A 16829-nucleotide genomic window follows, 5' to 3' on the forward strand; every position below is an offset into this window, starting at 1 on the left:
GCTAGGGTTGCCCATGGAAACAGTATAGGGCTTGAGGAAATCCCACTGCTTTGTGGCCAGTTCCCATAAACACAAGTTGAACAATGGAACTCAGGGGCAGTAAAATTCACGAAACTGCAGAGTTGAAAATATCTATCACTGAAAAATGTCTTGAGGAAAGTCAGAGAAAAGGATTGGTAAGCAAGGGAGAATGGCAGGAAAGGGATTTGAGGAGGTAGAAAGGACTCGCCATTAAGCACAAGAAAAGGGGCTGAACATTGCCAACATTGCAGTTGGCCAAAAAGGCTGTATGCGTTTTTTTCTGTATAATTTCAAGAAAAGGGCATACACTTTTTTAGCCAACCAAACAGGTGGGCACTGGAAATCAATACTACAAAAGATATCACTTCGCATCAGTCAGAAGAGCCATCCTCATAAAGTGTAAACACCAGAAATGCAGGACAGGGCAAGGAGAAGAGGGAGCCCTGTGAGGCTTATAGTGGAAATGTATATTGCCAACGGCCATTCTGGAGAAGTGTATTGTGTTTACTAAAGCATCTAAAAAATGAGCTACAGAGCATAGGGCACTTGCACTCATGGGCGTATATCTTGGGAAAAACAAAAATCGAGAGGACACAGTCACCCCAATGTTTACTGCCTCTCTGTTTAAAAGATCCTCGACTAGGATATAAGTTAAATGTCTCTGGAGGGAAAAAATGGATAGAGATGTGGTACTTATGTAGAGTGGAATATTACTCAGCCTGAAAATCAATGAAATATGTCCAGTTGTAACAACTCCGGAGGAGTTACGTATGATCATTCTAAGTGACATAATTCAAAAAGAAAAAGACACGTATCATAAGATATCACTTAAAGGTGGAATCCAAAATGGCTACACATGCAATAAATTACAAAACAAAAACATAGTCAAATATGTAGAAAACACGCGTAAGGCTGCTAAACGGGAAAGGTGGGGAGGGGTGAGGCATCATCCAGGAGGTTGAAATTAGCAAAGATACCATTCCAAATACCAAACTGATAATCAACAAGGCCTACACGGTAGCTAAAAGAACTGCACTCAGCACACTCAAGTCACCGGAAAAGAATATCTATGACTGGTAAGAATCTGAAAATGAATTTATTGATGTCTCTCTGTACGTGAATCAAGTGGATGTACAGCAGCAAGAAACAGAGCTTTGAAAATCAGCTGTAACCAATATAGTAATAAATTGAAAAAAATAAACGACAGAGAGACAGAGAAAACCTCTTACAACTTTTCCTCAGGGACGGTGATGCAACGTGGATTGAACACATCTAGACCCACAGCAGGATGAGACATAAGGCTGGAAACTGTTTGCGATACGAGAAATGTGAGGTTAGGTGAGGAAATGCACACCCTTTAAAGTAACACTACCTGGTACCCATTCAATGGGTCCCAAATCTGCAGGTTCAAGGAATCTTCCTACAGCTAAAACATGCATGGAAAACCCAGAGGACTGTACACCATGTGATCGGGAGATGTGTCTAAAATGCACCTCATTTATCCTCTCCTGGTGCTCCTGTTCATCATTCCAGCCACATTACTTAGAATCTCCCCACTTAGAGAATCAGCACATTTAAACTTCTTTTTCACACATTTTGCAAATTGTGAGGAGGATGAACGGGAAGAGGGAGAACCAATGAGAGAATAGTTGTAGGGGTTTGGACGGGCACATGTCACTCTAATTTCCCATTAAGAATAAGAATTAAAAAAAGGCTCAGCCCGCCTCGCCAGAGCCAAAATAGGGCCTGAAGCAATCCTGCGGCTTTGAGGCCAGCTCACAAAAGAGAAACTTAAAAAATGGAGCTCAGGGTCACTGCAATTCACAAACCTGCAGAGTTATAAATGAAAACTAACGTCCAAAAATATGTTGAGGTAAGGCAAAGAAGAGGATCTGAATGCAAGACAGAATTGCAAGAAACAGATTTCAAGAGATAGATTGGACTCGTCTTTAAAGCACATGAAAAGCGGCAGAATTTCGACAATGATGCAATTGGCCCAAAAGGGAGTATGCGTTTTTTCCTGAATATATCCAGGAAAAAACGCATACGCACTTTATGGGCAACCAAGCAAGCAAGCAATGCAAATGTGCACAACAAAGGAGTCTCATTTCCCACTGGTCAAAAGGGCCATCCGAAAAAATTGTACAAACCAGAAATGCAGGACAGGCCATGGAGAACAGGGAGCCTTTATACACTGATGGACAGTGTGTGAACTGCCGAGAGCCACTCTGGAGAAGTGTATGGTGGTTCCTAAATCATCTAAAAAACAGAGCTACAGAGCATAGGGCACTTCCAATCACGGGAATATATCTAGGGAAGTCTAAAAATCAACAAGACACAAGCACACCACAGTTTAGGGCTACTCTGTTTACAAGAACCTCAACTTCAGTACACCTTAAATATCCCAGGAAAGAGAACAATGGATAAAGAAAATGTGGTACTTATGTACAATGGAATATCTCTTCACCATGAAATCAATGTAATAAGGCTAGTAGAAGGATAAAGAGTGGATTTAGGTCCGATAATACTACTTGAAATAAGTCAAACAGAAAAAGAAACATATCATAAGATATCACTTATAGAGGGAGGATAAATATGGCTGCACAAAAAATGAATTACAAAACAGAACAGTGTCTCACATTTAGAAAACACACTTATGTCAGCTTAAGGGGAAAGGAGAGGTGGGGTGATGCATAAAACCAGAGTTTGAAATTAGCACAGATACCATTCAATAAACCAAATAGGCATTAGACAAGATCTACACCTTGCTCAATGAACTGGCCTCAACACACCCTATACACCACAGAGAAATATATCTGAGGAATAAGAATCTTAAAACCCATGTATTGATATATCTCCATAAGGGAATCAAGTGTGTGCAGAGCGGCACAAACACAGCAGTGAAAATGAGCTAAACCCCATTATAGAAATAAATTTTAAAACCAAAACGCAGAAACAATGAAAGAGAGAAAAATTCTTACAAAATTCGCTCAGGGGCTGTGATGCAACCTGGAATGACCACATATAAACCCACAGCTGGATAAGACATAAGGCTGGACACTTGGGGCTGAGAGGATTGGTGAGCTTTGGTGAGCAACTGCCGAAAGTTTAATGCAATACTTCATGCTACTCATTCCAAGGGTCCCAACACTCCAGGTTGAAGGGAATCTTCCTACAGCTAAACCATGCATGGGAAATCCAGCAGATGGTATACCATATGATCAGGAAAGGTTTCTAAAACGCACCTCATTTTCCTCTCCTGGGGCTCCGGATCAACATTCCAGCCACTTTACTAACAACATCCCCACATGGAGAGTCAATGCCTTTAAGTTCCGGGATCACACAGTCTGCAGTTAGTGCGGAGGATGAATGGGAATAGGGGGAACCAGTGGGAAAATAGCTGTAGAGGTTTCAATGGCAACATGTCACTCTAATTTCACATAGGAAGAAAAATTAACCAAAGGCACAGCAAGGCGACCCAGAAGAAGAATAGGGCCTGAAGAAATCCTGTGGATATGAGGCAAGATCACAAAAATAAGAGCTGAAAAATGGAACTAAGGGCAACTGCAATTCAAAAAACCGCAGAGTTATAAAGGCCAACTATTTTCCAAAAGTATACTGAGGTAAGGCTATGAAGACGCACTGACAGCAAGGCAGAATTGCAGGAAACAGATTTCAGGAGGTAGACTGGAATTGCATGTAAAGCATAGGAAAAGAGGCAGAACGTCCACAATGATGCACTTGGCCAAAAAGTGCGTATGCGTTTTTTCCTGAATATATTCAGGAAAAAACGCATACGCCCTTTTTGGCCAACCAAGCAAGCTTGCAAAGGAAATCTGCACTACAATGAAGTCTCACTGCCCCCTGTTCAAAAGGGCCATCTGAAAAAAGTGTAAAATCCAGAAAGGCAGGACAGGCCATGAAGAACTGGGAGCCTTGTTATGCTGATGGGCGGAATGTAAATTGCCAACAGCCACTCTGGAGAAGTGTATGGTGTTTCCTGAAACTTCTAAAAAACAAAGCAACAGAGCCTAGGGCACTTACAGTTATGGTCCTATAGCTTAGGGAAATTAAAATCAAAAAGACCCAGCCATCCCACTGTTTGGGACGGCTCTGTTTACAAGAACCTCGTTTACGGTACAAGTTCAATATCACAGAAAGCGAAAAATGGATAAAGACTTTGTGGTACTTAAGTACAATGCAATGTCACTCAGCAATGAAATCTATGTCATCAGGACCGTAGCATCATAATGAGTGGATTCAGGTACGATGATTCTAAGTGAAATAAGTCACACAGAAAAAGAAACATCATAAGATATCACTAATACACGGAATGTAAACTTCGCTACACAGGAACTGAATTACAAAACAGAACAGGGTCTCAAATGTAGAAAACCAACTTATGCTTGCTTAAGGGGAAAGGTGAGTTGGGGTGTTGCATAAAACCACAGATTGAAATGAGCACAGATACCGTTCCATAAGCCAAATATGTAATAGACAAGAGCTACTCCTTGCTCAACAAAGTGGACTCAACACCCCATATTAAACGCCTAAGAATATACCTGACTAGTAAGAATCTTAAAACCTATGGATTTATATGTCTCCGAAAGAGAATCAAGCATGTGTACAGCAGCAAAAACGCAGCAGTGATAGGATTGGTGAGGTACGGTGAACAAATACAGACCCTTTGAAGTCATATTGCATGGTACCCATTCCATGGGTCTCAACTCTCCAGGTTTAAGTATTCTTCCTTCAGCTAAAACATGCATGTGGATCCCAGAGTATGATCCACCGTGTGATCGGGAAACGTGTTCAAATGTGTCTCAGTTTTCGTCCCCTGGTACTCGGGTGCAACATTCCGGTGCTTTACTAACACTCTCCCCACTTGGAGAGTCAGTGCCTTTAACCTCCTGTTTGGCCCAGTTTGCAATTTCTGCGGAAAATGAACAGGAATAGGGAGAACCAATGAGAGACTAGCTGGATGTGTCTGGACGGGCAAATTTAACTCTCATTCCCCACCAGGAAGAGGAATTAACCAAAGGCTCAGCGTGCCATGCCGGAACCACACTAGGGCCTGAAGCAATCCTGCGGTGTTGCGGCCAGCTCACAAGAAAGCAAGTTGAAGAATGGAATTCAGGGGCACTGTAATTCACAAACCTGCAGAGTTATAAATGACAGCTATCGTCTAAAAATATATTGAAGTAAGGCTAACAAGAGGACTTGAAAGCGGGGCACAATTGCAGGAAACTGATTTCAGGAGGTAGACTGGAATTGCATGTAAAGCATAGGAAAAGAGGCAGAACGTCCACAATGATGCACTTGGCCAAAAGGGGCGTATGTGTTTTTTCCTGAATATATTCAGGAAAAAATGCATACGCCCTTTTTGGCCAACCAAGCAAGCTTGCAAAGGAAATCTGCACTACAATGAAGTCGAACTGCCCCCAGGTCAAAAGGGCCATCTGAAAAAAGTGTAAAATCCAGAAAGTCAGGACAGGCCATGGAGAACTGGGAGCCTAGTTATGCTGATGGGTGGGATGTAAATTGAGAACAGCCACTCTGGAGAAGTGTATGGTGTTTCCTGAAACATCTAAAAAACAAACCAACGGAGCCTAGGGCACTTCCACTTATGGTCCTATAGCTTAGGGAAATTAAATCAAAAAGATACAGCCACCCCACAGTTAGGGACGGCTCTGTTAACAAGAACCTCGTTTACGGTACAAGTTCAATATCGCAGAAAGTGAAAAATGGATAATGAAGTTGTGGTACTTACCTACAATGCAATATCACTCAGCAATGAAATCTATGTCATCAGGTCCGTAGCAGCATAATGAGTGGATTCAGGTACGATGATTCTAAGTGAAATAAGTCACACAGAAAAAGAAACATCATAAGATATCACTAATACACGGAATGTAAACTTGCTACACAGGAACTGAATTACAAAACAGAACAGGGTCTGAAATGTAGAAAACCAACTTATGCTTGCTTAAGGGGAAAGGTGAGTTGGGGTGCTGCATAAAACCAGAGATTGAAATTAGCACAGATACCGTTCTATAAGCCAAATATGTAATAGACAAGAGCTACTCCTTGCTCAACGAAGTGGACTCAACACCCCATATTAAACGCCTAAGAATATACCTGACTAGTAAGAATCTTAAAACCTATGGATTTATATGTCTTCGAAAGAGAATCAAGCATGTGTACAGCAGCAGAAACGCAGCAGTGATAGGATTGGTGAGGTACGGTGAACAAATGCAGACCCTTTGAAGTCATATTGCATGGTACCCATTCCATGGGTCTCAACTCTCCAGGTTTAAGTATTCTTCCTTCAGCTAAAACATGCATGTGGATCCCAGAGTATGATCCACCGTGTGATCGGGAAACGTGTTCAAATGTGTCTCAGTTTTCGTCCCCTGGTACTCGGGTGCAACATTCCAGATGCTTTACTAACACTCTCCCCACTTGGAGAGTCAGTGCCTTTAACCTCCTATTTGGCCCAGTTTGCAATTTCTGCGGAAAATGAACAGGAATAGGGAGAACCAATGAGAGACTAGATGGAGGTGTCTGGACGGGCAAATTTAACTCCCATTTCCCACCAGGAAGAGGAATTAACCAAAGGCTCAGCGTGCCATGCCGGAACCACACTAGGGCCTGAAGCAATCCTGCGGTGTTGCGGCCAGCTCACAAGAAAGTGAGTTGAAGAAAGGAGTTCAGGGGCACTGTAATTCACAAACCTGCAGAGTTATAAATGACAGCTATCGTCCAAAAATATATTGAAGTAAGGCTGCCAAGAGGACTTGAAAGCGGGGCACAATTGCAGGAAACCGATTTCAGGAGGTAGACGGGAATTGCATGTAAAGCATAGGAAAAGAGGCAGAACGTCCACAATGATGCACTTGGCCAAAACGGGCGTATGTGTTTTTTTCCTGAATATATTCAGGAAAAAACGCATATGCCCTTTTTGGCCAACCAAGCAAGCTTGCAAAGGAAACCTGCACTACAATGAAGTCTCACTGCCCCCCGTTCAAAAGGGCCATCTGAAAAAATTGTACAATCCAGAAAGGCAGGACAGGCCATGGAGAACTGGGAGCCTTGTTATGCTGATGGGCGGGATGTAAATTGCAAACAGCCACTCTGGAGAAGTGTATGGTGTTTCCTGAAACATCTAAAAAACAAAGCAACAGAGCCTAGTGCACTTCCACTTATGGTCCTATAGCTTAGGGAAATTAAATCAAAAAGATACAGCCACCCCAAAGTTAGGGATGGCTCTGTTAACAAGAACCTCGTTTACGGTACAAGTTCAATATCACAGAAAGTGAAAAATGGATAAAGAAGTTGTGGTACTTACCTACAATGCAATATCACTCAGCAATGAAATCTATGTCATCAGGCCCGTAGCAGCATAATGAGTGGATTCAGGTACGATGATTCTAAGTGAAATAAGTCACACAGAAAAAGAAACATCATAAGATATCACTAATACACGGAATGTAAACTTGCTACACAGGAACTGAATTTCAAAACAGAACAGGGTCTCAAATGTAGAAAACCAACTTATGCTTGCTTAAGGGGAAAGGTGAGTTGGGGTGCTGCATAAAACCAGAGATTGAAATTAGCACAGATACCGTTCCATAAGCCAAATATGTAATAGACAAGAGCTACTCCTTGCTCAACAAAGTGGACTCAACACCCCATATTAAACGCCTAAGAATATACCTGACTAATAAAAATCTTAAAACCTATGGATTTCTATGTCTCCGAAAGAGAATCAAGCGTGTGTACAGCGGCATAAACGCAGCAGTGATAGGATTGGTGAGGTACGGTGAACAAATACAGACCCTTTGAAGTCATATTGCATGGTACCCATTCCATGGGTCTCAACTCTCCAGGTTTAAGTATTCTTCCTTCAGCTAAACCATGCATGTGGAACCCAGAGTATGATCCACCGTGTGATCGGGAAACGTGTTCAAATGTGTCTCAGTTTTTGTCCCCTGGTACTCGGGTGCAACATTCCGGCGCTTTAAAACACTCTCCCCACTTGGAGAGTCAGTGCCTTTAACCTCCTGTTTGGCCCAGTTTGAAATTTCTGTGGAAGATGAACAGGAATAGGGAGAACCCATGAGCGACTAGCTGGAGGTGTCTGGACGGGCAAATTTAACTCTCATTTCCCACTAGGAAGAGGAATTAACTAAAGGCTCAGCGTGCCATGTCGGAACCACACTAGGGCCTGAAGCAATCCTGCGGTGTTGCGGCCAGCTCACAAGAAAGCGAGTTGAAGAAAGGAGCTCAGGGGCACTGTCATTCACAAACCTGCAGAGTTATAAATGACAGCTATTGTCCAAAAATATATTGAAGTAAGGCTGCCAAGAGGACTTGAAAGCGGGGCAGAATTGCAGGAAACCGATTTCAGGAGGTAGACTGGAATTGGATGTAAAGCATAGGAAAAGAGGCAGAACGTCCACAATGATGCACTTGGCCAAAAAGGGCGTATGCGTTTTTTCCTGAATATATTCAGGAAAAAACGCATACGCCCTTTTTGGCCAACCAAGCAAGCTTGCAAAGGAAATCTGCACTACAATGAAGTCTCACTGCCCCCCGGTCAAAAGGGCCATCTGAAAAAAGTGTAAAATCCAGAAAGGCAGGACAGGCCATGGAGAACTGGGAGCCTTGTCATGCTGATGGGCGGGATGTAAATTGCAAACAGCCACTCTGGAGAAGTGTATGGTGTTTCCTGAAACATCTACAAAACAAAGCAACAGAGCCTAGGGCACTTCAACTTATGGTCCTACAGCTTAGGGAAATTAAAATCAAAAAGACACAGCCACCCCAAGTTTGGGACGACTCTGTTTACAAGAACCTCGTTTATGGTACAAGTTCAATATCACAGAAAGGGAAAAATGGATAAACAAGATGTGGTACTTATGTACAATGCAATATCACTCAGCAATGAAATCTATGTCATCAGGCCCATAGCAGCATAATGAGTGGATTCAGGTACGATGATTCTAAGTGAAATAATTCACACAGAAAAAGAAACATCATAAGATTTCTCTAATACACGGAATGTAAACTTGGCTATACAGGAACTGAATTACAAAACAGAACAGGGCCTCAAATGTAGAAAACCAACTTATGCTTGCTTAACGGGAAAGGTGAGTTGGGGTGCTGCATAAAACCAGAGATTGAAATTAGCACAGATACCGTTCCATAAGCCAAATATGTAATAGACAAGAGCTACTCCTTGCTCAATGAAGTGGACTGAACACCCCATATTAAACGCCTAAGAATATACCTGACTAGTAAGAATCTTAAAACCTATGGATTTATATGTCTCCAAAAGAGAATCAAGCGTGTGTGCAGCGGCATAAACGCAGCAGTGATAGGATTGGTGAGGTACGGTGAGCAAATGCAGACCCTTTGAAGTCATATTGCATGGTACCCATTCCATGGGTCTCAACTCTCCAGGTTTAAGGGATTCTTCCTTCAGCTAAAACATGCATGTGGAACCCAGAGTATGATCCACCGTGTGATCAGGAAACGTGTTCAAATGTGTCTCAGTTGTCATCTCCTGGTACTCGGGTGCAACATTGAGAAGCTTTACTAACACTCTCCCCACTTGGAGAGTTAGGGCTTATAACCTCCTGTTTGGCCCATTTTGCAATTTCTGCAGAAAATGAACACGAATAGGAGAACCAATGAGAGACTAGCTGGAGGTGTCTGGACGGGCAAATTTAACTCTCATTCCCCACCAGGAAGAGGAATTAACCGAAGGCTCAGCGTGCCATGCCGGAACCACACTAGGGCCTGAAGCAATCCTGCGGTGTTGCGGCCAGCTCACAAGAAAGCGAGTTGAAGAAAGGAGTTCAGGGGCACTGTAATTCACAAACCTGCAGAGTTATAAATGACAGCTATCGTCCAAAAATATATTGAAGTAAGGCTGCCAAGAGGACTTGAAAGCGGGGCACAATTGCAGGAAACCGATTTCAGGAGGTAGACGGGAATTGCATGTAAAGCATAGGAAAAGAGGCAGAACGTCCACAATGATGCACTTGGCCAAAACGGGCGTATGTGTTTTTTTCCTGAATATATTCAGGAAAAAACGCATATGCCCTTTTTGGCCAACCAAGCAAGCTTGCAAAGGAAACCTGCACTACAATGAAGTCTCACTGCCCCCCGTTCAAAAGGGCCATCTGAAAAAATTGTACAATCCAGAAAGGCAGGACAGGCCATGGAGAACTGGGAGCCTTGTTATGCTGATGGGCGGGATGTAAATTGCAAACAGCCACTCTGGAGAAGTGTATGGTGTTTCCTGAAACATCTAAAAAACAAAGCAACAGAGCCTAGTGCACTTCCACTTATGGTCCTATAGCTTAGGGAAATTAAATCAAAAAGATACAGCCACCCCAAAGTTAGGGATGGCTCTGTTAACAAGAACCTCGTTTACGGTACAAGTTCAATATCACAGAAAGTGAAAAATGGATAAAGAAGTTGTGGTACTTACCTACAATGCAATATCACTCAGCAATGAAATCTATGTCATCAGGCCCGTAGCAGCATAATGAGTGGATTCAGGTACGATGATTCTAAGTGAAATAAGTCACACAGAAAAAGAAACATCATAAGATATCACTAATACACGGAATGTAAACTTGCTACACAGGAACTGAATTTCAAAACAGAACAGGGTCTCAAATGTAGAAAACCAACTTATGCTTGCTTAAGGGGAAAGGTGAGTTGGGGTGCTGCATAAAACCAGAGATTGAAATTAGCACAGATACCGTTCCATAAGCCAAATATGTAATAGACAAGAGCTACTCCTTGCTCAACAAAGTGGACTCAACACCCCATATTAAATGCCTAAGAATATACCTGACTAATAAAAATCTTAAAACCTATGGATTTCTATGTCTCCGAAAGAGAATCAAGCGTGTGTACAGCGGCATAAACGCAGCAGTGATAGGATTGGTGAGGTACGGTGAACAAATGCAGACCCTTTGAAGTCATATTGCATGGTACCCATTCCATGGGTCTCAACTCTCCAGGTTTAAGTATTCTTCCTTCAGCTAAACCATGCATGTGGAACCCAGAGTATGATCCACCGTGTGATCGGGAAACGTGTTCAAATGTGTCTCAGTTTTTGTCCCCTGGTACTCGGGTGCAACATTCCGGCGCTTTAAAACACTCTCCCCACTTGGAGAGTCAGTGCCTTTAACCTCCTGTTTGGCCCAGTTTGAAATTTCTGTGGAAGATGAACAGGAATAGGGAGAACCCATGAGCGACTAGCTGGAGGTGTCTGGACGGGCAAATTTAACTCTCATTTCCCACTAGGAAGAGGAATTAACCAAAGGCTCAGCGTGCCATGTCGGAACCACACTAGGGCCTGAAGCAATCCTGCGGTGTTGCGGCCAGCTCACAAGAAAGCGAGTTGAAGAAAGGAGCTCAGGGGCACTGTCATTCACAAACCTGCAGAGTTATAAATGACAGCTATTGTCCAAAAATATATTGAAGTAAGGCTGCCAAGAGGACTTGAAAGCGGGGCAGAATTGCAGGAAACCGATTTCAGGAGGTAGACTGGAATTGGATGTAAAGCATAGGAAAAGAGGCAGAACGTCCACAATGATGCACTTGGCCAAAAAGGGTGTATGCGTTTTTTCCTGAATATATTCAGGAAAAAACGCATACGCCCTTTTTGGCCAACCAAGCAAGCTTGCAAAGGAAATCTGCACTACAATGAAGTCTCACTGCCCCCCGGTCAAAAGGGCCATCTGAAAAAAGTGTAAAATCCAGAAAGGCAGGACAGGCCATGGAGAAATGGGAGCCTTGTTATGCTGATGGGTGGGATGTAAATTGCCAACAGCCACTCTGGAGAAGTGTATGGTGTGTCCTGAAACATCCAAAAAACAAAGCAACAGAGCCTAGGGCACTTCGACTTATGGTCCTATAGCTTAGGGAAATTAAAATCAAAAAGACACAGCCACCCCAAAGTTTGGGACGGCTCTGTTTACAAGAACCTCGTTTACGGTACAAGTTCAATATCGCAGAAAGCGAAAAATGGATAAAGACTTTGTGGTACTTACGTACAATGCAATATCACTCAGCAATGAAATCTATGTCATCAGGCCCCAGCAGCATAATGAGTGGATTCAGGTACGATGATTCTAAGTGAAATAAGTCACACAGAAAAAGAAACATCATAAGATATCAGTACTACACGGAATGTAAACTTGGCTACACAGGAACTGAATTACAAAACAGAACAGGGTCTCAAATGTACAACACCAACTTATGCTTGCTTAAGGGGAAAGGTGAGTTGGGGTGCTGCATAAAACCAGAGATTGAAATTAGCACAGATACCGTTCCATAAGCCAAATATGTAATAGACAAGAGCTACTCCTTGCTCAACGAAGTGGACACAACAGCCCATATTAAAGGCCTAAGAATATACCTGACTAGTAAGAATCTTAAAACCTATGGATTTATATGTCTCCGAAAGAGAATCAAGCATGTGTACAGCGGCAAAAACGCAGCAGTGATAGGATTGGTGAGGTTCGGTGAGCAAATGCAGACCCTTTGAATTCATATTGCATGGTACCCATTCCATGGGTCTCAACTCTCCAGGTTTAAGGGATTCTTCCTTCAGCTAAAACATGCATGTGGAACCCAGAGTATGATCCACCATGTGATCGGGAAACGTGTTCAAATGTGTCTCAGTTTTCGTCCCCTGGTACTCGGGTGCAACATTCCAGACGCTTTACTAACACTCTCCCCACTTGGAGAGTCAGTGCCTTTAAACTCCTGTTTGGCCCAGTTTGCAATTTCTGCGGAAAATGAACAGGAATAGGGAGAACCAATGAGAGAGTACCTGGAGGTGTCTGGACGGGCAAATTTAACTCTCATTTCCCACAAGGAAGAGGAATTAACCAAAGGCTCAACGTGCCGTGCTGGAACCACACTAGGGACTGAAGCTATCCTGCGGTGTTGCGGCCAGCTCACAAGAAAGCGAGTTGAAGAAAGGAGCTCAGGGGCACTGTAATTCACAAACCTGCAGAGTTATAAATGACAGCTATCGTCCAAAAATATATAGAAGTAAGGCTGCCAAGAGGACTTGAAAGCGGGGCAGAATTGCAGGAAACCGATTTCACTAGGTAGACTGGAATTGCATGTAAAGCATATTAAAAGAGGCAGAACGTTCACAATGATGCACTTGGCCAAAAATGGCGTATGCGTTTTTTACCTGAATATATTCAGGAAAAAACGCATACGCTCTTTTTGGCCAACCAAGCAAGCTTGCAAAGGAAATCTGCACTACAATGAAGTCTCACTTCCCCCCAGTCAAAAGGGCCATCTGAAAAAAGTGTAATATCCAGAAAGGCAGGACAGGCCATGGAGAACTGGGAGCCTTGTTATGCTGATGGGCGGGATGTAAATTGCCAACAGCCACTCTGGAGAAGTGTATGGTGTTTCCTGAAACATCTAAAAAACAAAGCAGCAGAGCCTAAGGCACTTCCACTTATGGTCCTATAGCTTAGGGAAATTAAAATCAAAAAGACACAGCCACCCCAAAGTTTGGGACGGCTCTGTTTACAAGAACCTCGTTTACGGTACAAGTTCAATATCACAGAAAGCGAAAAATGGATAAAGAAGTTGTGGTACTTACGTACAACGCAATATCACTCAACAATGAAATCTATGTCATCACGCCCATAGCAGCATAATGAGTGGATTTAGGTACGATGATTCTAAGTGAAATAAGTCACACAGAAAAAGAAACATCATAAGGTATCACTACTAAACGGAATGTAAACTTGGCTACACAGGAACTGAATTACAAAACAGAACAGGGTCTCAAATGTAGAAAACCAACTGATGCTTGCTGAAGGGGAAAGGTGAGTTGGGGAGCTGCATAAAACCAGAGATTGAAATTAGGACAGATACCGTTCCATAAGTCAAATATGTAATAGACAAGAGCTACTCCTTGCTCAACAAAGTGGACTCAACACACCATATTAAACGCCTAAGAATACACCTGACTAGTAAGAATCTTAAAACTTAGGGATTGATATGTCTCCGAAAGAGAATCAAGCATGTGTACAGCGGCATAAATGCAGCAGTGATAGGATTGGTGAGGTTCGGTGAGCAAATGTAGACCCTTTGAAGTCATATTGCATGGTACCCATGCCATGGGTCTCAACCCTCCAGGATTAAGGGATTCTTCCTTCAGCTAAAACATGCATGTGGAACCCAGAGTATGATCCACCGTGTGATCGGGAAACGTGTCCAAATGTGTCTCAGTTTTTGTCCCCTGGTACTCGGGTGCAAATTTCCAGACACTTTACTAACACTCTCCCCACTTGGAGAGTCAGTGTCTTTAACCTCCTGTTTGGCCCAGTTTGCAATTTCTGCGGAAAATGAACAGGAATAGGGAGAACCCATGAGAGACTAGCTGGAGGTGTCTGGACGGGCAAGTTTAACTCTCATTTCCCACCAGGAAGAGGAATTAACCAAAGGTTCAGTGTGCCATGCCGGCACCACACTAGGGCCTGAAGCAATCCTGCGGTGTTGTGGCCACTTCACAAGAAAGCGAGTTGAAGAAAGGAGCTCAGGGGCACTGTAATTCACAAACCTGCAGAGTTATAAATGACAGCTATCGTCCAAAAATATGTTGAAGTAAGGCTGCCAAGAGGACTTGAAACTGGGGCAGAATTGCAGGAAACCGATTTCAGAAGGTAGACTGGAATTGCATGTAAAGGATAGGAAAAGAGGCAGAACGTCCACAATGATGCACTTGCCAAAAAGCCCGTATGCGTTCTTTCCTGAATATATTCGGGAAAAAACGCATACGCACTTTTTGGCCAACCAAGCAAGCTTGCAAAGGAAATCTGCACTTCAATTAAGTCACTGCCCCCCGGTCAAAAGGGCCATCTGAAAAAAGTGTAAAATCCAGAAAGGCAGGACAGGCCATGCAGAACTGGGAGCCTTGTTATGCTGATGGGCGGGATGTAAATTGCCAACAGCCACTCTGGAGAAGTGTATGGTGTTTCCTGAAACATCCAAAATACAAAACTACAGAACCTAGGGCACTTCCACTTATGGTCCTATAGCTTAGGGAAATTAAAATCAAAAAGACACAGCCACCCGAAAGTTTGGGACGGCTCTGTTTACAAGAACCTCGTTTACGGTACAAGTTCAATATCACAGAAAGCGAAAAATGGATAAAGAAGTTGTGGTACTTACGTACAATGTAATATCACTCAGCAATGAAATCTATGTCATCAGGCCCGTAGCACGATAATGAGTGGATTCAGGTACGATATTTCTAAGTGAAATAAGTCACACAGAAAAAGAAACATCATAAGATATCACTACTACACGGAATGTAAACTTGGCTACACAGGAACTGAATTACAAAACAGAACAGGGTCTCAAATGTAGAAAACCAACTTATGCTTGCTTAAGGGGAAAGGTGTGTTGGGGTGCTGCATAAAACCAGAGATTGAAATGAGCACAGATACCGTTCCATAAGCCAAATATGTAATAGACAAGAGCTACTCCTTGCTCAACAAAGTGGACTCAACACCCCATATTAAACGCCTAAGAATATACCTGACTAGTAAGAATCTTAAAACCTATGGATTTATATGTCTCGGAAAGATAATCAAGCATGTGTACAGCGGCATAAATGCCGCAGCGATAGGATAGGTGAGCTTCAGTGAGCAAATGCAGACCCTTTGAAGTCATATTGCAGGGTACCTATTCCATGGGTCTCAACTCTCCAGGTTTAAGGGATTCTTGTTTCAGCTAAAACATGCATGTGGAACACAGAGTATGATCCACCGTGTGATCGGGAAACGTGTTCAAATGCGTCTCAGTTTTCGTCCCCTGGTACTCGGGTGCAACATTCCAGACGCTTTACTAACACTCTCCCCACTTGGAGACTCAGTGCCTTTAACCTCCTGTTTGGCCCAGTTTGCAATTTCTGCGGAAAATGAACAGGAATAGGGAGAACCAATGAGAGACTAGCTGGAGGTGTCTGGACGGGCAAATTTAACTCTCATTTCCCACCAGGAAGAGGAATTAACCAAACGCTCCGCGTGCCATGCCGGAACCACACTAGGGCCTGAAGCAATCCTGTGGTGTTGCGGGCAGGTCACAAGAAAGTGAGTTGAAGAAAGGAGCTCAGGGTCACTGTCATTCACAAACCTGCAGAGTTATAAATGACAGCTATCGTCCAAAAGTATATTGAAGTAAGGCTGCCAAGAGGACTTGAAAGCGGGGCAGAATTGCAGGAAACCGATTTCAGGAGGTAGACTGGAATTGCATGTAAAGCATAGGAAAAGAGGCAGAACGTCCACAATGATGCACTTGGCCAAAAAGTGCATATGCGTTTTTTCCTGAATATATTCAGGAAAAAACACATACGCCCTTTTTGGCCAACCAAGCAAGCTTGCAATGGAAATCCGAACTACTATGAAGTGTCACTTCCCCCGGTTAAAAGGGGCATGTGAAAAAAGTGTAAAATCCAAAAAGGCAGGACAGACCATGGAGAACTGGGAGCCTTGTTATGCTGACGGGTGGGATGTAAATTGCCAACAGCCACTCTGGAGAAGTGTATGGTGTTTTCTGAAACATCTAAAAAACAAAGCAACAGAGCCTAGGGCACTTCCACTTATGGTCCTATAGCTTAGGGAAATTAAAATCAAAAAGACACAGCCACCCCAAAATTTGCGACGGCTCTGTTTACAAGAACCTCGTTTACGGTACAAGTTCAATATCGCAGAAAGCAAAAAATGGATAAAGAAGTTGTGGTA

Source organism: Orcinus orca, chromosome 2, assembly GCF_937001465.1.
Source record: "Orcinus orca chromosome 2, mOrcOrc1.1, whole genome shotgun sequence".
Classification (NCBI taxonomy): Eukaryota; Metazoa; Chordata; class Mammalia; order Artiodactyla; family Delphinidae; genus Orcinus; species Orcinus orca.